This window comes from Choloepus didactylus, chromosome 7 (genome assembly GCF_015220235.1).
Source record: "Choloepus didactylus isolate mChoDid1 chromosome 7, mChoDid1.pri, whole genome shotgun sequence".
Classification (NCBI taxonomy): Eukaryota; Metazoa; Chordata; class Mammalia; order Pilosa; family Megalonychidae; genus Choloepus; species Choloepus didactylus.
The window spans coordinates 34,048,289-34,069,840 of NC_051313.1; positions in this window are offsets into that span (position 1 = coordinate 34,048,289).

Below are 21,552 nucleotides of genomic sequence, written 5' to 3' on the forward strand. Positions count from 1 at the left end.
CATGGTTTCTGCTGAGAGATCCACACATAGTCTTATTAAGCTTCCTTTGTATGTAATGGATCACTTTTCTCTTGCTGCTTTCAGGATTCTCTCTTTGTCTTTGACATTTGATAATCTGATTATTAAGTGTCTTGGCGTAGGCCTATTCATATCTCTTCTGTTTGGAGTATGCTGCGCTTCTTGGATCTGTAATTTTATGTCTTTCATAACAGATGGGAAATTTTCATTAATTATTTACTCTATTATAGCTTCTGCCCCCTTTCCCTTCTCTTCTCCTTCTGGGACACCAATGATACGTACATTATTGTACTTTGTTTCATCCTTGAGTTTCCGGAGACGTTGCTCATATTTTTTCATTCTTTTCTCCATCTGCTCCTTTGCGTGTAGGCTTTCAGGTGTTTTGTTCTCCAGTTCCTGAGTGTCTTCTTCTGCCTCTTGAGATCTGCTGTTGTATGTTTCCATTGTGTCTTTCATCTCTTGTGTTGTGCCTTTCATTTCCATAGATTCTACTAGTTGTTTTTTTGAACTTTTGATTTCTGCCGTATACATGTCCAGTGCTTCCTTTACAGCCTCTATCTCTTTTGCAATACTTCTCTAAACTTTTTGATTTGATTTAGCATTAGTTGTTTAAATTCCTGTATCTCAGTTGAAGGGTACATTTGTTCCTTTGACTGGGCCATAAGTGTTTTTCTTAGTGTAGGTTGTAATTTTCTGTTGTCTAGGCATGGTTTCCTTGGTTATCCAAATCAGGTTTTCCCAGACCAGAACAGGCTCAGGTCCCAGAGGGAAGAAATATTCAGTATCTGGTTTCCCTGCGGGTGTGTCTTAGAAAATTTCTCCACCCTTTGATGCCTCGGGTCACTGTGCTTTTCTGCCCAGCAGGTGATGCCTGTTAGCCTATAATTCTTGACTGGTGTGAGGAGGTATGGCCGTGTTCCCCCAGGCTATGGGGTCTGGTTCTGAATGGAAAGGGCCCCACCCCTTTCCTCCTAGAGAAGACAGACCCCCCAGGTGGAGGTCATTAGCATTTCAATGGTCTTGCTCTCTGCTTGTGCTGTCTCCACCCTTCTCCGCTTCACAGCCCTGGAAACTGAAAATGACTGGGGCTTTCTCCACTGAGCCAAAAAAGAAACAGATAGTCCCCTTCATACCCAGTCCAAGGCGACCCTCCGGCTCTCCCAGGTCAGTCGTCACCCAAAGCCTCTGTCTGTTTTTTGGGGATGCATACCAGTTGTGAGCAGTTCACACTCGCTACTTAAAACCCCAGTTGGAGCTCAGCTGAGCTATATTCGCTTGCTGGGAGATAGCTTCTCTCTGGCACCAAGAGGCTTTGCAGCTCGGGCTATGGGGGAGGGGGTCCCACGACTTGGTTCCGCAGGTTTTACTTACAGATTTTATGCTGTGTTCTTGGGCATTCCTCCCAATTCAGATTGGTGCATGATGAGTGGATGGTCTCGTTTGTCCCCTTGCAGTTATTCTGGATTATTTACTAGTTGTTTCTGGTTTTTTGTAGTTGTTCCAGGGGGACTACTTAGCTTCCACTCCTCTCTATGCCACCATCTTGCCCCTCCTCCTCCCATTCTTTCTTTTATGCTTTCATTTTCCATTCTGTCATCTTCCAGGTCACTGATTCGTTGTTCAGCTTCCTCTAGTCTTGTACTATTAGTGTCCAGAATCTTTTTAATTTGGTCAACAGTTTCTTTAATTTCCATAAGATCATCCATTTTTTTTATTTAGTCTTGCAATGTCTTCTTTATGCTCTTCTAGAGTCTTCTTGATTTCCTTCATATCCCGTACTATGGTCTCATTGTTCATCTTTAGTTCTTTGAGTAGCTGCTCTAGGTGCTGTGTCTCTTCTGGTCTTTTGATTTGGGTGCTCGGGCTTGGGTTATCCATATCATCTGGTTTTTTCATATGCTTTATAATTTTCTGTTGTTTTTGGCCTCGTGGCATTTGCTGAACTTGATAGGGTTCTTTTAGGGTTTGTAGAACTATTGAAGTCCTTATCTCTAATTTATCAGATCTACAGCTTCGTGGAGTACACTTTCTCTAACCAGCAGGTGGCGTCCACGAGCCACCTGTTCTCCACAAGCCAGTTCTCCCCTGCTTAGCCTTTTTGGTGAGTGGGGGAGTGAGTCTTGTGGGGCCCAATTGGTGTACCAAGCTTGCGTGTGTAGTTGGTGTTGCCTGCCCTGTATGTGGGGCGTGTTTCTGGGCAGTCGGGGAGGGGGGGGTGGCCCTAACAATCAAATGTCCCTGATGATCCTAGAGTTTTAAAGCTGCTGCAATAGTCTAATCCTTCAGTTCAGTCCTGCCACAGATTGTCTCTGCCACTGACCCACAAGTCCTTGGTATTGGCGTATGGCTCCTGAGACTTGCAAGTGGGCCTCTCTTCCAGGCTGTGAACCCTGGGTCCTCTGTTCAGGGATGACTTTGCTATGTCACAGGTGAGTGCCATCCCCCCAGGGCAGTTCTGGGCTGCTGGGCTGTGTAGGGAGGCTCCCAATCTGCTGAAATGATGGCTGAATGGGGCTTTGTTAATTCACACTGCTCCACCTTCCCAGCTCTGGGACAATCAGCTGAGGTTGCAGGGAAGGCTAATGTCCACACCCAGTTTTGTGGTGTGTGCCTGTTATTTGAAGCACTTCCGTCACACTGGGTTGTCTGGGGCAGCTCTGGGCTATTGGGCTGGCGATGGGCAGGAGTGTTTCCTGTCCACCAGGATGGTGGCTGTGAGCGGACACCCCCCTTCTCTTGGGAAGTTGTGGTGTTTAGTGAATTTTCTCAGCCACTGGATTATTGCCTTTTGTCTCAGAGCTCTCTTAGTTCTGCTCTTGACTTGACGTGCCCAAATCGCAATTGTTTGAAGCTTTCTGTATTGGGCTTCTTAGAGTAATTGTTTTAGAAAAGGAAAAAAGGATTAAAAAAAAAAAAAAAAAAAAAAGGGCCCTCCTCAGAGATCTAATGGGTTATTGAAATGCTACTAGACAAAGCAACCAGGGCCATTAAGGAAAGGTCCACAGGGCAGAGAGATCAGCTTTTCTTCAGGATTTGCATATGCGCCTCAAGGCCTGAGCTCCGCCCTTCCCCTTTCTGTGTTCACCAGAACTCCAGAAATCCTCTGCTTTTATTTGGAGTTTTTCGTGTTATTTTTTTTTTTCTATGCCTGTCTCCTCTCTGCTGGGCTGGCAGCTCTCAGATTCTCTGGTGTCTGGTCTCAGTCTATCTATGGTTGGAGTCTGGATCAGTAGAATGAGTTTCCGAGAAGGGCTACCACTGCAGTTCTCCCTTCTCCTTCCCGGAGCTGGCAGCCCCTCCTCCCACGGGACTGAGCCTGGCAGGGAGGGGCACGGGTCCCCTGGCCGCAAAAACTTACAGATTTCGCTGATCTCACCAGTTTGACATTTTCATGAGTGTTGTATGAAGTATGCCCAAAGACAGATTGCTCTGTGGTGTCCAGTCCACTCAGTTCCTGGCTTTTTACCTACTTTCCTGGAGGAGTAACTAAAACTTACAGCTCACCAGTCTGCCATCTTGCCCCGCCTCTCAGCTCCTTTTGGAATCTTTCTGCCACTGAAACTTATTTCATTTCCTTTCACATCCCCCTTTTGGTCAAGAAGATGTTCTCCGTCCCACGATGCCGGGCCTACATTCCTCCCCGGGAGTCATATTCCACGTTGCCAGGGAGATTCACTCCCCTGGGTGTCTGATCCCACGTAGGGGGGAGGGCAGTGATTTCACCTTTCAAGTTGGCTTAGCCAGAGAGAGAGGCCCACATCTGAGCAACAAAGAGGCATTCGGGAGGAGGCTCTTAGGCACAACCATAGGGAGGCCTAGCCTCTCCTTTGCAGCAACCATCTTCCCAAGGGTACAACCTATGGTAGAGGGCTCCACCCACCAAACCACCAGTCCCCTATGTCTGTGGTCATGTTAGCAACCATGGAGGTGGGGTAGGCGAATACCCCTGCATTCTCCAGAGGCTCCTCAAGGGGGCACTACATCTTTTCTTTTCCTTGTTTTCCTTTTTTTTTTTTAACTTTACCTTCTTTTTTAAATCAACTGTATGAAAAAAAAAGTTAAAAAGAAAACAAACATACAATAAAAGAACATTTCAAAGAGACCATAACAAGGGAGTAAGAAAAAGACAACTAACCTAAGATAACTGCTTAACTTTCAACATGTTCCTACTTTACCCCAAAAAAGTTACATAATATAGCGACATTTCTGTGAACTTGTTCCTACTATATCCATCAGAAATTAACAGACCATAGTCATTCCTGGGCATCCCCAGAACGTTAAATAGCTTATCTGTTCTTCTTGGATTATTGTTCCCCCTTCCTTAATTGTTCTCTACTGCTAGTTCCCCTACATTCTACATTATAAACCATTTGTTTTACATTTTTCAAAGTTCACATTAGTGGTAGCATATAATATTTCTCTTTTTGTGCCTGGCTTATTTCGCTCAGCATTATGTCTTCAAGGTTCATCCATGTTGTCATATGTTTCACCAGATCGTTCCTTCTTACTGCCGCGTAGTATTCCATCGTGTGTATATACCACATTTTATTTATCCACTCATCTGTTGAAGGACATTTCGGTTGTTTCCATCTCTTGGCAATTGTGAATAATGCTGCTATGAACATTGGCGTGCAGATATCTGTTCGTGTCACTGCTTTCCGACCTTCCGGGTATATACCGAGAAGTGCAATCGCTGGATCGAATGGTAACTCTATATCTAGTTTTCTAAGGAACTGCCAGACTGACTTCCAGAGTGGCTGAACCATTATACAGTCCCACCAACAATGAATAAGAGTTCCAATTTCTCCACATCCCCTCCAGCATTTGTAGTTTCCTGTTTGTTTAATGGCAGCCATTCTAACCGGTGTTAGATGGTATCTCATTGTGGTCTTAATTTGCATCTCTCTAATAGCTAGTGAAGCTGAACATTTTTTCATGTGTTTCTTGGCCATTTGTATTTCCTCTTCAGAGAACTGTCTTTTCATATCTTTTGCCCATTTTATAATTGGGCCGACTGTACTATTGTCATTGAGTTGTAGGATTTCTTTGTATATGCAAGATATCAGTCTTTTGTCAGATACATGGTTTCCAAAAATTTTTTCCCATTGAGTTGGCTGCCTCTTTACCTTTTTGAGAAATTCCTTTGAGGTGCAGAAACTTCTAAGCTTGAGGAGTTCCCATTTATCTATTATCTCTTTTGTTGCTTGTGCTTTGGGTGTAAAGTCTAGGAAGTGGCCGCCTAATACAAGGTCTTGAAGATGTTTTCCTACATTATCTTCTAGGAGTTTTATGGTACTTTCTTTTATATTGAGATCTTTGGTGCATTTTGAGTTAATTTTTGTGTAGGGGGTGAGGTAGGGGTCCTCTTTCATTCTTTTGGATATGGATATCCAACTCTCCCAGCCCCATTTGTTGAAAAGAGCATTATGACTCAGTTCAGTGACTTTGGGGGCCTTATCTAAGATCAGTCGGCCATAGATCTGAGGGTCTATCTCTGAATTCTCAGTTCGATTCCATTGATCTATATGTCTATCTTTGTGCCAGTACCATGCTGTTTTGGCAACTGTGGCTTTATAGTAAGCCTCAAAGTCAGGGAGTGTAAGTCCTCCCACTTCGTTTTTCTTTTTTAGAGTGTCTTTAGCAATTTGAGGCATCTTCCCTTTCCAAATAAATTTGATAACTAGTTTTTCCAAGTCTTCAAAGTAGGTTGTTGGAATTTTGATTGGGATTGCATTGAATCTGTAGATGAGTTTGGGTAGAATTGACATCTTAATGACATTTAGCCTTCCTATCCATGAACATGGAATATTTTTCCATCTTTTAAGGTCCCCTTCTATTTCTTTTAGTAGAGTTATGTAGTTTTCTTTGTATAGGTCTTTTACATCTTTGGTTAAGTTTATTCCTAGGTACTTGATTTTTTTAGTTGCTATTGAAAATGGTATCTTTTTCTTTAGCGTCTCTTCAGTTTGTTCATTTCTAGCATATAGAAACATTACTGACTTATGTGCATTAATCTTGTATCCCGCTACTTTGCGAAATTTGTTTATTAGCTCTAGTAGCTGTATCATCGATTTCTCAGGGTTTTCTAGATATAAGATCATATCATCTGCAAACAATGACAGTTTTACTTCTTCTTTTCCAATTTGGATGCCTTTTATTTCTTTGTCTTGCCGGATTGCCCTGGCTAGCACTTCCAGCACAATGTTGAATAACAGTGGTGACAGCGGGCATCCTTGTCTTGTTCCTGATCTTAGAGGGAAGGCTTTTAGTCTCTCACCATTGAGTACTATGCTGGCTGTGGGTTTTTCATATATGCTCTTTATCATGTTGAGGAAGTTTCCTTCAATTCCTACCTTTTGAAGTGTTTTTATCAAAAAGGGATGTTGGATTTTGTCAAATGCTTTTTCAGCATCTATTGAGATGATCAATTGATTTTTCCCTTTCGAGTTTTTAATGTGTTGTAATACATTGATTGTTTTTCTTATGTTGAACCATCCTTGCATGCCTGGAATGAACCCCACTTGGTCATGGTGTATGATTTTTTTAATGTGTCTTTGGGTTCGATTTGCAAGTATTTTGTTGAGGATTTTTGCATCTATATTCATTAGGGAGATTGGCCGGTAGTTTTCCTTTTTTGTAGCATCTTTGCCTGGTTTTGGTATTAGATTGATGTTAGCTTCATAAAATGAGTTAGGTAGTGTTCCATTTTCTTCAATGTTTTGAAAGAGTTTGAGTAAGATTGGTGTCAGTTCTTTCTGGAAAGTTTGGTAGAATTCCCCTGTGAAGCCATCTGGCCCTGGGCATTTATTTGTGGGAAGATTTTTGATGACTGATTGGATCTCTTTGCTTGTGATGGGTTGGTTGAGGTCTTCTATTTCTTCTCTGGTCAGTCTAGGTTGTTCATATGTTTCCAGGAAATTGTCCATTTCTTCTACATTATCCAGTTTGTTGCCATACAGTTGTTCATAATATCCTCTTATAATTTTTTAAATTTCTTCAGGATCTGCAGTTATGTCACCTTTTTCATTCATTATTTTGTTTATATGGGTCTTCTCTCTTTTTGATTTTGTCAGTCTAGCTAGGGGCTTGTCAATCTTGTTGATCTTCTCAAAGAACCAACTTTTGGTGATATTTATCCTCTCTATTGTTTTTTTGTTCTCTATGTCATTTATTTCTGCTTTAATCCTTGTTATTTCTTTTCTTGTACTTGGTTTAGGATTGGTTTGCTGTTCATTTTCTAGCTTCTTCAGTTGATCCATTAGTTCTTTGATTTTGGCTCTTTCTTCCTTTTTAATATATGCGTTTAGTGCTATAAATTTCCCCCTTAGCACTGCTTTTGCTGCATCCCATAGGTTTTGGTATGTTGTGTTCTCATTTTCATTCGTCTCTATATATTTAGCAATTTCTCTTGCTATTTCTTCTTTGACCCACTGATTGTTTAGGAGTGTGTTGTTTAACCTCCAGGTATTTGTGAATTTTCTAAGTCTCTGATGGTTATTGACTTCTAATTGTATTCCATTGTGGTCAGAGAATGTGCTTTGAATAATTTCAATCTTTTTAAATTTATTGAGGCTTGTTTTATGTCCCAGCATATGATCTATTCTGGAGAAAGTTCCGTGAGCACTAGAAAAGTATGTGTATCCTGGTGATTTGGGATGTAATGTCCTGTATATGTCTGTTAAATCTAATTCATTTATCAGATGGTTTACATTTTCAATTTCCTTATTGGTCTTCTGTCTGGTTGATCTACCTGTAGGAGAGAGTGATGTGTTGAAGTCTCCCACAATTATTGTGGAAACATCAATTGCTTCCTTTAGTTTTGCCAGTGTTTCTCTCATGTATTTTGTGGCACCTTGATTGGGTGCATAGACATTACGATTGTTATTTCTTCTTGTTGAATTGCCCCTTTTATTAGTACGTAGTGGCCTTCTTTGTCTCTCAAAACATCCCTGCATTTGAAGTCTATTTTATCTGAGATTAATATTGCTACACCTGCTTTCTTTTGGCTGTAGCTTGCATGAAATATTTTTTTCCATCCTTTCACTTTCAGTTTCTTTGTGTCCCTGTGTCTAAGATGAGTCTCTTGTATGCAACATATTGATGGTTCATTTTTTTTGATCCATTCTGCGAATCTATATCTTTTAATTGGGGAGTTTAATCCATTTACATTCAATGTTATAACCGTGAAGGCATTTCTTGAATCAGCCATCTTATCCTTTGGTTTATGTTTGTCATATTTTTCCCCTCTCTCTATTAATATCCTTTATTGTACCCATACCGAATCTCTTTAGTACTGAACCTTTCTCCAAGTCTCTCTGTCCTGTCTTTGTTTCTCTGTCTGTAGGGCTCCCTTTAGTATCTCCAGTAGGGAGGTCTCTTGTTAGCAAATTCTCTCAGCATTTGTTTGTCTGTGAAAAATTTAAGCTCTCCCTCAAATTTGAAGGAGAGCTTTGCTGGATAAAGTATTCTTGGCTGGAAATTTTTCTCACTCAAAATTTTAAATATATCGTGCCACTGCATTCTTGCCTCCATGGTGGCTGCTGAGTAGTCACTACTTAGTCTCATGCTGTTTCCTTTGTATATGGTGAATTGCTTTTCTCTTGCTGCTTTCAGAACTTTCTCCTTCTCTTCTGTGTTTGACAGTGTGATCAGTATATGTCTCGGAGTGGGTTTATTTGGATTTATTCTATTTGGAGTTCGCTGAGCATTTATGATTTGTGTATTTTGTTGTTTAGAAGATTTGGGAAGTTTTCCCCAACAATTTCTTTGAATACTCTTCCTAGACCTTTACCCTTTTCTTCCCCTTCTGGGACACCAATGAGTCTTATATTTGGACGTTTCATATTATCTATCATATCCCTTAGTTCCATTTCGATTTTTTCAATTTTTTTCCCCATTCTTTCTTTTCTGCTTTCATTTTCCATTCTGTCATCTTCCAGGTCACTGATTCGTTGTTCAACTTCCTGTAGTCTTGTACTATGAGTGTCCAGAATCTTTTTAATTTGGTCAGCAGTTTCTTTAATTTCCATAAGATCATCCATTTTTTTATTTAGTCTTGCAATGTCTTCTTTATGCTCTTCTAGGGTCTTCTTGATTTCCTTTGTCTCCCGTACTATGGTCTCATTGTTCATCTTTAGTTCTTTGAGTAGCTGCTTTGGGTGATGTGTCTCTTCTGATCTTTTGATTTGGGTGCTTGGGCTTGGATTATCCATATCGTCTTTTTTTTTTTCATATGCTTTACAATTTTCTAGTTGTTTTTGGCCTCGTGGCATTTGCTGAACTTGATAGGGTTCTTTTAGGATTTGTAGACCAATTGAAGTCCTTGTCTCTAATTTATCAGATGTAGAGCTTCGTGGAGTACACTTTCTCTAACTAACCAGCAGGTGGCGTCCACGAGCCACCTGTTCTCCACAAGCCAGTTCTCCCCTGCTTAGCCTTTTTGGTGAGTGGGGGAGTGAGTCTTGTGGGGTCCAATTGGTGTACCAAGCTTGCGTGTGTACTTGGTGTTGCTCGCCCTGTATATGAGGCGTGTTTCTGGGCAGTTAGGGAGGGAGGTGGCCCTAACAATCAAATCTCCCTGGTGATCCTAGAGTTTTAAAGCTGCTGCAATAGTCTAATCCTTCAGTTCAGTCCTGCCACAGTTTGTCTCTGCCACTGCCCCACAAGTCCTTGGTATTGGTGTATGGCTCCTGAGACTTGCAAGTGGGCCCCTCTTCCAGGCTGTGCACCCTGGGTCCTCTGTTGAGGGATGACTGTGCTATGTCACAGGTGAGTGCCATCCCCCCAGGGCAGTTCTGGGCTTCTGGGCTGTGTAGGGAGGCTCCCAGTCTGCCGAAATGATGGCTGAATGGGGCTTTGTTAATTCACACTGCTCCACCTTCCCAACTCTGGGACAATCAGCTGAGGTTGCAGGGAAGGCTAATGTCCACGCCCTGTTTTGTGGTGTGTGCCTGTTATTTGAAGCACTTCCGTCACACTGGGTTGTCTGGGGCAGCTCTGGGCTATGGGGCTGGCAATGGGCAGGAGTGTTTCCTGTCCACCAGGATGATGGCTGTGAGCGGACCCCCCCCCTTTTTTGTGAAGTTGTGGTGTTTAGTGAATTTTCTCAGCCACTGGATTATTGCCTTTTGTCTCAGAGCTCTCTTAGTTCTGCTCTTGACTTGACCTGCCCAAATTGCAAGTCTTTGAAGCTTTCTGTATTGGGCTTCTTAGAGTAATTGTTTTAGAGAAAGAAAAAAGGATTAAAAAAAAAAAAAAAGGGCCCTCCTCACAGATCTAATGGGTTATTGAAATGTTAAGAGACAAAGCAACCAGGGCCATTAAGGAAAGGTCCACAGGGCAGAGAGATCAGCTTTTCTTCGGGATTTGCATATGCGCCTCAGGGCCTGAGCTCTGCCCTTCCCCTTTCTGTGTTCACCAGAACTCTAAAAATCCTCCGCTTTTATTTTGGAGTTTTTCGTGTTGTTTTTTTTCTATGCCTGTCTCCTCTCTGCTGGGCTGGCTGCTCTTAGATTCTCTGTTGTCTGGTCTCAGTCTATCTATGGTTGGAGTTTGGATCAGTAGAATGAGTTTCCAATAAGGGCTGCCACTGCAGTTCTCCCTTCTCCTTCCCGGATCTGACAGCCCCTCCTCCCATGGGACTGAGCCTGGCAGGGAGGGGCGCGGGTCCCCTGGCCGCAGAAACTTACAGATTTCGCTGATCTCAGCAGTTCCACGTTTTCATGAGTGTTGTATAAAGTATGCCCAAAATGAGATTGCTCTGCGGTGTCCAGTTCACGCAGTTCCTGGCTTTCTACCTACTTTCCTGGAGGAGTAACTACAAGCTACAGCTCACCAGTCTGCCATCTTGCCCCGCCTCCCTCTTTATATTTTTTATGCCCATTATCCAAAAACATGACTTCTTCCTGTTCAATTATATTCTGACTCTTATAGGTATTAAAGCATAGAGTTATATTTGAAGATACAGTACTATTGTATTTGGCATTTCACCTTTACCTACCTTTACTGAAAATATTCACTTGTTTACACTGCTCCAAGCCGCTGTGTTCTCTCTTTTCCTTTCAATCTGCAGAACTGCCTTTAGTAATTCTTGTAGGGCAGGTCTTTTGTTAATGAGCTCTCAGTTTCTGTTCATCTGTGATATTTTAAAACTGTTCCTCATTTTTTGAAGGGTAGTTTTGTTGGATAAAGAGTTTTTGACTTGTAATTTTTTTTCAGTACCTTAAATATATCACGCCAGTGCCTTATTGCTTCCATGGTATCTAATCAGAAATCAGCCCTTAATCTTATTGAGGATTCCTTGTATGTAATGAATAGCTTTTCTCTTACAGCTTTCAGAATTCTCTCTTTTTTTCTTTGGCATTTAACATTCTGATCAATGTTTCAGAGTAGGTCTATTAAGGTTCATGTTATTTGGAATATGTTGCACTTCTTGGATATTGCATGCTTATGTTTTCATGAAAGTTGGGAAATTTTTGGCCATTATTTCCTCAAATATGGTTTTTGCTTCTTTTCTCTTCTCTTCTCTTGGGACACCCATGATGTGTATGTTTGTATGCTTCATGCTGACACTTGAGTCCCTGAGACCCTGATCAATTTGTTCTATTCTTTTCTCTATCTTGACTGTATTATTTTGATTGTCCAATCTTCTAGTTTACTGATTGTTTCTTCTGCTTGTTCATATCTACTGTTGTTTGCCTCTAATGTATTTTAATCCCCATTATTGTGCCTTTCATCCTTATAATTTCTGTCATGCTTCTTTTTTAAGCCTTTGAATTCTTCCTTATGCTCACACATTGTCTTTTTTTAAACATTGTATTCTTAATATCCTTTAGCTGTATATCTACCATTAGTTTATTTCCCTCCATATTTTCCTTCATCTCCTTGAATTGATTTGAGAGATCTGTTTGAACTACTTTGATTAGTTGTTACAATTTCTCAGTCTCTTCTGAAGTTTTCATTTGTTCCCTTGACTGAGCTATATCTTCCTGTTTCTTGTATAGTTTGTAATTTTTTGCTTTTGTCTGGCATCTGATTATGTTGATGTGTTAACTCTGAAGTTCAGTTTCTCCCTCTTGCCTAGGATTTTATTGTTGGTTTCTTCTTGTTAAGGCTATTCGTTGACACTTTCTCCAACTTTTTCTAGACTTTTAGAGTTGCCTGAATTTAACTATTTAGATTTTCTCAACTTTACTGCGCATGATTCTTGCTCTGGATAGGCAGTTCAGTTTTTAACATTGCCCTTTTTGCATGCAATTGTATTACCTCCAGCAGAATGCTCCCTTTCCTCTGTTCTTTCTCCAGGACTCTTGTTCTGTTCTCTTTGTTTTTGTACAAAATCACCCTTCATCCCCCACCCAGTTCCTATGATTTATTTAAATTCTCTCCCTCCCTCAAATTTCCCTTTTCATTACATTTTTCAATTCTGGAACCCATCTTGTCTTACAGCAGTTCATTCTTCCCTCCCTGTTTTTTTCCTGTGAAGCATTTCTGCCTTCAGTTTCTTCCCTGTTGGTATATCCAGACCTAGGGATCCAGATTGGGTCATTCCAGAAAGGCCTGGTTTGTGTTTAGGTGGTGCATCAGAGACTGGATTGAGTATGTACACCTGTTGCCAACAGTTCTACCACATTCCCTTTTTGCCCTGGGTGTTCTTTTGTAGGTGGCACTCCACAGCCATTTGTGTTCTTCCCTGAGTCTCTGTGGACTTGGGTCACTGTCTGTTGGTATGCACTGTGTTCTGAATTGCTGCTGTGATTGGCTCTATGTTCTACATCCACAACAGGAGAGACCTGGGCTGTGCTGCCTCTGTGTTACTCCCAAGGTGCGCAGAACCAAGTGAGGGAGAGGAGTCCACACTGCTGGGACCAGAATGTAAATCTCCTACCTGATTTTGGTATTTTGTTTTCTTTTTCTTCTTTCCTTCCATTCAGCATTTGTGGGGTCCTTCTACTGTCTCTATTGTCCTCCAGAGATCCAAGCAAGTATGTTTTGTCCTTTCATTTGTTGATTCTAAGGAGAAACTTTGCTAGAGGTTGTCTTATGTTTTCATGATGATAGCATCACTTGTACTATTTATTTTTAACCATTATTTACCTGTAGTCAAAGAAGTGCCTCTAGATGTCTTTTTCAGCAAAGATTAACTTTTTCTGAATTGTGGTACATGTATTCAACCAAATTATGATGATGGAAGTAATTTCAAAGAAATAAAGCCCACAAGAATTTTATACTATTTTTGTGTGGGAGTATGACCTCATATTGAGTTTACCTTTGTAACTAAATTTAATGGTGAAGTGCTAAAACACTGTGTGTTATATGTAGAGTTGTACTGGCTACTGAAGCAATGAAACTTCTGGCATTAAGTGGCATTTACATATAAAACAGAGAAATAAGTTGAAAACCAAAGTAATTCTGTGAAAGAAAAAGAGAATTAAAAAGTCAACAGAAGCATGTTCTGTATCTCACATGTCTACATTAGTGATTTGTGGGCTTCTTATAAAGTAGCACTTTGTATTTATTATGTAAGTCATCTATACATTAGTGAAAGATGTTTGTTTGAAAATGTTGTTGAATTTGCGTCAGAGAAGGAAGCTCTAGTACTACTTTACAATGATATCATAGTTTTATGCTGTCAAGAATTGGCTAATGCTATGGAAGACCAAGTCATAGAATAATTACAACTAACAACATGTGTTTATCATCACTTGACAATTGCATGTAATATTAATATGGTAATTCTTTTTCCATATGTGTAAATTAAGATTATGTTGATATGAAGGAAGAATTCTTTTTTTCTGCTCTATTGCTGATAACACAGCCAATTCTGAAATATATAAAAAAGTTGAATTGTCAATAAATGTATTTTGATGTTTAAATTTTGTATGGGAATGTGTTCTGATGGCACACACGAAATTGCAAGTGAACATACTGGAGTAGTTTTACCAAGACTCTTGTGCTAGAATATAAATCAACACCATGCTTCCTTCATCAAGAACGTCATGCTATGAAATAGAAATGACAGCCTATCTAAACAATGCATTTAGTGATATAATAAAAATTGTGGATTTATAATAGCTAATGCATTAAATTTAAGATTATTGCCTTTATTATGTCTTATAAGTGTTGTCCATAACCAACCACTATTTCATGCTGAAGTATAATGGTAATTGAGGGGAAAGTTATTTCAAGAATGTGTAACTATAGAATCAACTCTTTGTGATTCTACAAGATAAGAAAACAGTTTGGTCTCAATGCTTTAAAGATTTGAATTGAACAAATGGGCTTGCTTATTTGTCTGATATATTTGGTAATTTTAATCATCTTAATATTTCCTTCCAAGGAAAAAATACATCTTTTTAATGTCAGATAAGGCAAAATATTTAATTTATAAGCTTAGAAGAACATAGTTTCTAGAGATTGTTATACATATACCATAATAAAAGACAATTTTCAGCGAAGTGGGTAATGATTTTGGTATTGCACATCTACTAACGGTTATCACTGAAAACCTTACAAATTTGATAGAACATCTTAAACTTCATTTTCCATAAAACAAAGAGCCACATATAGAAAATTATGGACCTGGAATCCAATTCTTCCACTGAAGAATAATTTATAGTTTAACAGGATAAATAGTTGGAATTGGCTACTGTTGCAAGACTGGTGATGAATTTTGTAAATATAACACTATTTTGTTCTGAGTAAAAGTCAAAGATCATCTGATTTTCAAAATTGCTTTAAAATCTCTTCTTTCATTCTCTCAACATACTTCTGTGGAATCCAATTCTTTCACTGAAGAATAACTTATAATTTAACAGGATAAATAGTTGGAATTGCCTACTTGGTTATAAATTTTATAAACATAACATTATATTATTCTGAGTAAAAGTTAAAGATCATCTGATTTTCAGAACTGTTTTAAAATCTCTTCTTCTAGTCTCTCAACATACCTCAATGATGCTGGGTTCTTTACTATGGGAGTTAGTAAAACAAATCATAGAAACCATTTAGAAATACATTATTCTCTACAATAGCATCGACATTAGTCCAATTTGTATAAGATAAATTAACATACAAGAATAAAGAAACTCTGAAGATTTATATGCAATGCGTTTGCCCAAATTATGCACATAGGCATTTAATGTTGGAGATTGCTGTTTCACACTTGTCTTCATATAGTTACATTGTGAGATGCAGAATTGCCAAGTGTAATAGCAATCCTCTACATTTGCCTAAATACACACCTCCAGTCAATACCTACATTTTTATATTCCCTGTGTTGTTTGTTCTGATTATACTGATTGGTATTTAATATATCAGTTGATTTTAATAATAAAGAAAATACAATAGTTTTTTTGAATGTCTTTTTAATTTTATTTTTATAATTTATTGATATTTTGTTTTATAAATTTATTGGTATGTGACTGATTGGAAGTTAAAAAGAAAATACCACATCAGATAGTTTGAAAAGCAGTGATCTAGAATAAAAGGAAGCAAGGAAAACTAGCACAAAAAAGGACGACTGTCCCATTAGAAAATCAGGCAAAAGTTACAAGTGGCAATTTACAGAAGAAACCCCAGATTCTAACATGCATGTGAATAAATGTTCCATCTCACTGATAATCAGAGAAATACAAATTAATGTAGTGATGGAATATATGCTTTCTATCTATTAAGCAGTTAAAAAGTCAAAACTTAGATCATATCAATCGTTGGCAAGGATGCTTCTGGTGGGGGTGTGGCTTGGTATAACTTTTCTGGACAGTAATTGGTACCACTTAGTGAAATGGAATATTTACACACCCTATGACCCAGCAATTCTGTTCCCAGGTATTTGTCTCAAAGAAATTGATGTACAGATTCATAAGGAGGTGTATCAGACACCTCCTATGTGCTGTATTTTTAAAATGCAATTTTATTGAGATATTCACATACCATATAATACATCCAAAGTATACAATCAGTGGCTCACAGTATCATCATATAGTTGTACATTCATTGACACAATCAATCTTAGGACATTTTCACTACTCCAAAATAAAGAAAAAAATAAAAATCAAAAAGAACACCCAAAGCATCCCATACCCCATATCCCTTCCCCATTATTTATATGTATTTTTGTCTTTATTTTATTACTCATCTGCCCATACACTGGATAAAGGGAGTGTCAGTCACAGGGTTTTCACAATCACATGGTCACATGATAACAGCTATATAGTTATACAATCATCAGGAATCAAGTCTACTGTATTACAGTTCAACGGATTTAGATGTTTCCTTCTAGCTATTTTAATACATTAGAAGCTAAAAAGGAATATCTGTATAATGCACAATAATAACCTCCAGAATGACCTCTCAACTCTATTTGAAATCTCTCAGCTACTAAAACTTTATTTTATTTCATTTATTTTCTCCCTTTTTGTCAAGAAGGTTTTCTCAATCTCATGATGCCAGAGCCAGGCTCATCACTGGGAGTCATGCCCCACATTGCCAGGGAGACTTACACCCCTGGGAATCATGTCCCATGTAGGGGGGTGGGAGGGTACTGAGTTTACCTGCAGAGTTGGTGGAGAGAGAGGCCGCATCTGAGCAACAAAAGAGGTTCTCTGGGGGTGACTCTTAGGCATAGTTACAAGTAGGCTTAGCTTCTCCTTTGCAGGAATAAATTTCATAAGGGCAAGCCCCGAGACTGCGGGCTTGACTTATTAAATTGGGAGTCCCTGATGCTTGTGAGAATATCAGGAATTCCCCAGGTGGGGAAGTTTAATATTTCCACATTTTTCCTCAATCCCGGAAGTGGACTTTGCATGTATATATTTTTTTATTTTCTGCCTCAAATACTCTGGGATGTATTGGGCTATTACATTAACATGTACAGAATTACAAGATCTTATTCCCTATTCTAGGTTACCTGTGATTATGTTGTTTAAATAAACTGACCTTACAGGTTAAATTAAATAGTGTGCTGCCAAGAATATAAACTTTGTACCAAACAAACGTCTCAAATAACAGTTAAAACTCAGAAATAGTTGTGACTGCTATAAGAGCTTACAATCTAGTAACCTTTACAATAAGCCTCATTAAGCATTCTGTACACCTGCATCATCGATTGCCTAATATCTGCCCACGTTCTATCCCTTGATAACTTATGCCCTCAAATTCAATTCTTAGCATTTGCTCATTATAGTTACTTTATATTAGTGAGACCTTACAATAATTGTCCTTTCATTTCTGGCTTATTTCATTCAACATAATGTCCTCAAGTTTCATTCACCCAGTCACCTGACTCACAACTTCATTCCTTCTTGCAGTCACTCAAGATTCCATTGTATGTATACACCACAGTTCCTCTTCCATTCACCCTTCGATGTACCCTTAGGCCACCTGTGCCGGTTTGAGTGTATTGTGTCCCCCAAATGCCATTATCTTTGTGGTCTTGTGTGGGGCAGAAGTTTTGGTGCTGGTTGGATTTGCTTGGAATGTGCCCCACCCAGCTGTGGGAGATGATTCTGATGAGATGTTCCCATGGAGGTGTGGCCCCGCCCATTTGGGGTGGGCCTTGATCGGTGGAGCCATATAAATGAGCTGACTCGGGGGGAGAAAACGGAGTGCAGCTGGGAGTGATGTTTTGAAGAGAAGCAAGCTTGCTAGAGAGGAACGTCCTGGGAGAAAGCCGTTTTGAGGCTGGAGCTTTGGAGCAGATGCCAGCTGCCTTCCTAGCTAGCAGAGGTTTTCCAGACGCCATTGGCCATCCTCCGGTGAAGGTACCCGATTGCTGAGGTGTTACCTTGGACGTTTTGTGGCCTTAAGACTGTAACTGTGTAGTGAAATAAACCCCCATTTTATAAAAGCCTATCCATCTCTGGTGTCTTGCATTCCGCAGCATTAGCAAACTAGAACAGATTTTGGTACCAGGAGTGGGGTGCTTTTGCTGCTGAGTTTGCAAATACCAAACATGTTGGAACAGCTTTTTAAATGGATAATGGGGAGTTTCTGGAAGAATTGTGAGGAGCTTGATAGAAAAGGCCAAAACTGCTTTACAGAGACTGTTTGTGGAAATATGGACTCTAAAGATACTTCTGACGAGGTCTTGAACAGAGATGATCAATGTGTTGTTGTGAACTGGAAGAAAGGCGATCCTTGTTTTAAAGTGGCAGAGAATTTGGCAAAATTGAGTCCTGGTGTCATATGGAAGGAAGAATCTGGAAGCAACAACCTGGAATACTTAGCTGAGGAGATCTCCAGACTACATGTGGAGGATGTATCCTGGCTTCTCCTTGCAGCTTATAGTAAAATGCGAGCAGAGAGAGATAAACTTAGAACTGAACTCTTGGGTTCCAAGAAACCAGAAGCTGATGGCTTGGAAAATTACAAGCTTCCAGGGGGCGGAATCCCAGAAGCTACAGCCCAACGTGAGGATGTAACCAAACATGGAACCCAGCCGCCATTTCAGTACAAGCCAAGATTGGAGATGGAATTATCCAGAAAGGATTTGTGGAAACTCCTATTGTCTGATGGCTTTGACCCCTGTATGCTTCATGCGAAGCCAACAGAATTTTTGCGAGATCTTTACAGACAGAGCCGCTGCCAGTCGGGACTGGAGGAGAAAGACAAGGAACAAATTGAAGGAAAAGTTTCTTCAAAGACAGAGCCATGGAGGTTGAGGTCTGGAGTCAAGAGGCCTTGGGCTGGGAGAGTGGAGCAGGCCACATGCATGGAAAGGGTGAGTTTGCCCCGGAGGTCGAGGGTGGGCATTCCACCTCGATGCTCTGGAAGAGTTTTGCCACCCGAGGTCCCAAAGAGGGTGGAGCACATTCCCAGGGAATTGGGGAGAGCCTGGCTGCCACCACACTGTTCTGAAGGGGTTGAGCGTGTGCCCCGGAGATGGAAGGGAATCCGGGAGCAGCCCAGATGTTTGAGGAGGGTGGGGCCGAGAAGGTGGTCTCCCCAATGTGTGGGTATGTTGGAGCACTCACCTAAGCGTTTGGAGAGGAAAGGGCTGCTGAAAAGGCCCTTAGGAAGGGTTAGGCTTCCACTCTCTCAAGCCCCAAGGATGCAACGTCGTTCTGTAAATGACTCTCAGACTTTGAAATCTAATGGAGTTTGTCCTGCAGGTTTTAGGAACTGTTTTGCTCCTGTTAACCCTGTTTTCCTTACTATTTATCCTTATGGCAATGGAAATGTTTATCCTATGAATGTCTCTCCTTTGTATATTGGGAGCACATAACTTGTTCTAAGTCCATAGATCCAAGGCTAAAGGAGAATTGTGCCTTAGGACCCACCATGCCTAAATTGATTTTGATGGGATTTTGTGCTTAACTTTTGTTACTGAAATGATTTGAGTTTTTGTGGTATTGTGATGGAATGAATGTATTTTGTATTTGGAAAGATAATGTCATTTTGGGTTCCAGGGGGTGGAATGTGCCGGTTTGAGTGTATTGTGTCCCCCAAATGCCATTATCTTTGTGGTCTTGTGTGGGGCAGAAGTTTTGGTGCTGGTTGGATTTGCTTGGAATGTGCCCCACCCAGCTGTGGGAGATGATTCTGATGAGATGTTCCCATGGAGGTGTGGCCCCGCCCATTTGGGGTGGGCCTTGATCGGTGGAGCCATATAAATGAGCTGACTCGGGGGGAGAAAACGGAGTGCAGCTGGGAGTGATGTTTTGAAGAGAAGCAAGCTTGCTAGAGAGGAACGTCCTGGGAGAAAGCCGTTTTGAGGCTGGAGCTTTGGAGCAGATGCCAGCTGCCTTCCTAGCTAGCAGAGGTTTTCCAGACGCCATTGGCCATCCTCCGGTGAAGGTACCCGATTGCTGAGGTGTTACCTTGGACGTTTTGTGGCCTTAAGACTGTAACTGTGTAGTGAAATAAACCCCCATTTTATAAAAGCCTATCCATCTCTGGTGTTTTGCATTCTGCAGCATTAGCAAACTAAAACACCACCTCTATCCATTGCAAATCATGAATACTGCTACAACAGTGTGCAAATACCTATTCATGTCCCTGTTTTCAGTTCTTCCAAGTATATGGCAAATAACAGGTTGCAGGATCATATGGCAACACTATACTCAGCCTCCTGTGGAACCACCACATGCCCTCCAGAAGGGCTGCACCTTTCTTCTTCCCCACCAATAGTGAATAGATGTATCTCTCTATATCTTCTCCAGCACTTGTAGTTTTTTATTTTTAAACAGATTAGTTCACACACCATACAATCCATCCTAAGTTAACAATCAATAACTCTTGGTGTAGTCACATAGTTATGCATTCACCAGTCTATGAGAACATTTCTGTTTCTTCTGCAAAGAAAGAAGAGGAAAAAAATAAAAGAATAAACAATAAAGAAATAAAAAGGAGAAACAAGAACAACAAGAACCCCATACCCCTCTCTCCCCCCTTATATCCCCCTTTATTGAAATTTAGCTCCTATGTGCTGTCTTAAATACTCTTGTCCTCTTTGGTCTCCAGGGCCCAAGAAGCCCCTGGAAACCCACACTATGTGAAATCTGTAGCTGCTACAGTAGCACGGGATTCTGTAGGCCTGCTGAGGTTACCCAGATTTCTGAGTCTCCCAGCACTGCAGGGCTCAGAGGGATGCCCCTTTTCAGTGAATTTTATCCCCAATGCCCATTTTCTTTCCCCTTTTCCCCATAGAAACCATTCCCATTGGTTTAATACACATCCATTATTGATGTCTATTTATGTTCCTGCTTGTGGTAGATTGAATTAGGTATCCCAACAAAGCAAATTCTTAATCTTAATCCTGAGGTGTGAAGTCTTGTATATAGGACCTTTTGAAGATGTTATTTTTAGTTAAGGTATTGTTCAACTGGACCAGGGTGGGTCTTGACCCTAGATTATGGGAGGCCTTATAAAGAGAAGTCAGAGAAAGCCACATGGGAGGAGGCAAAAGTCAGATAATTGTTAGAGTAGACTCCAAGGAGAGAGAGATCACCATGTGATGGGACCCAGAGATGCTACCCAAGGAGTCCCAAGGATTATGGCTAACCAAGCCAATCCAATGCAGTACAAGCCAATACAATTCAAGGATTGTGGCCAAGCCACTGCTACACACTTTAGGGAGAGAACATGCCTTATTGACACCTTGATTTTTGGCTTCTAGCTTCTGAAACCATGGGCTAATAAATGCTTGTTGTTTAAGCCAACCCATTGTGTGGCATTTGTTAAAGCAGTCTGGCAGACTAAGACACTGTAACATCTATTCTTCTACATAACTTAAATTAAATAGCAAATTACAAATCCAGGGGTTCTCAAAGCATTTCTCTGAGTCTCAGGCAGCTCTCAGGCTGTAACGAGTACCCTTGGTTTCTCAATCTTGCCAAGTTATTTCCTATACTTGGCTTCCAATATTGGTTTCCAATCTCCGATCTTAATTAAGTAATTCACTACTTGGTAATTTAATCCGTGATTTTCTCTCATTTGTTCACATACCTCTGCTACTTAATTTTTCCTTTCATGTTTATACCAATTTCTATAAACTGGTGTCCATTCTGACAAATACTACCATTTTCAAGTATC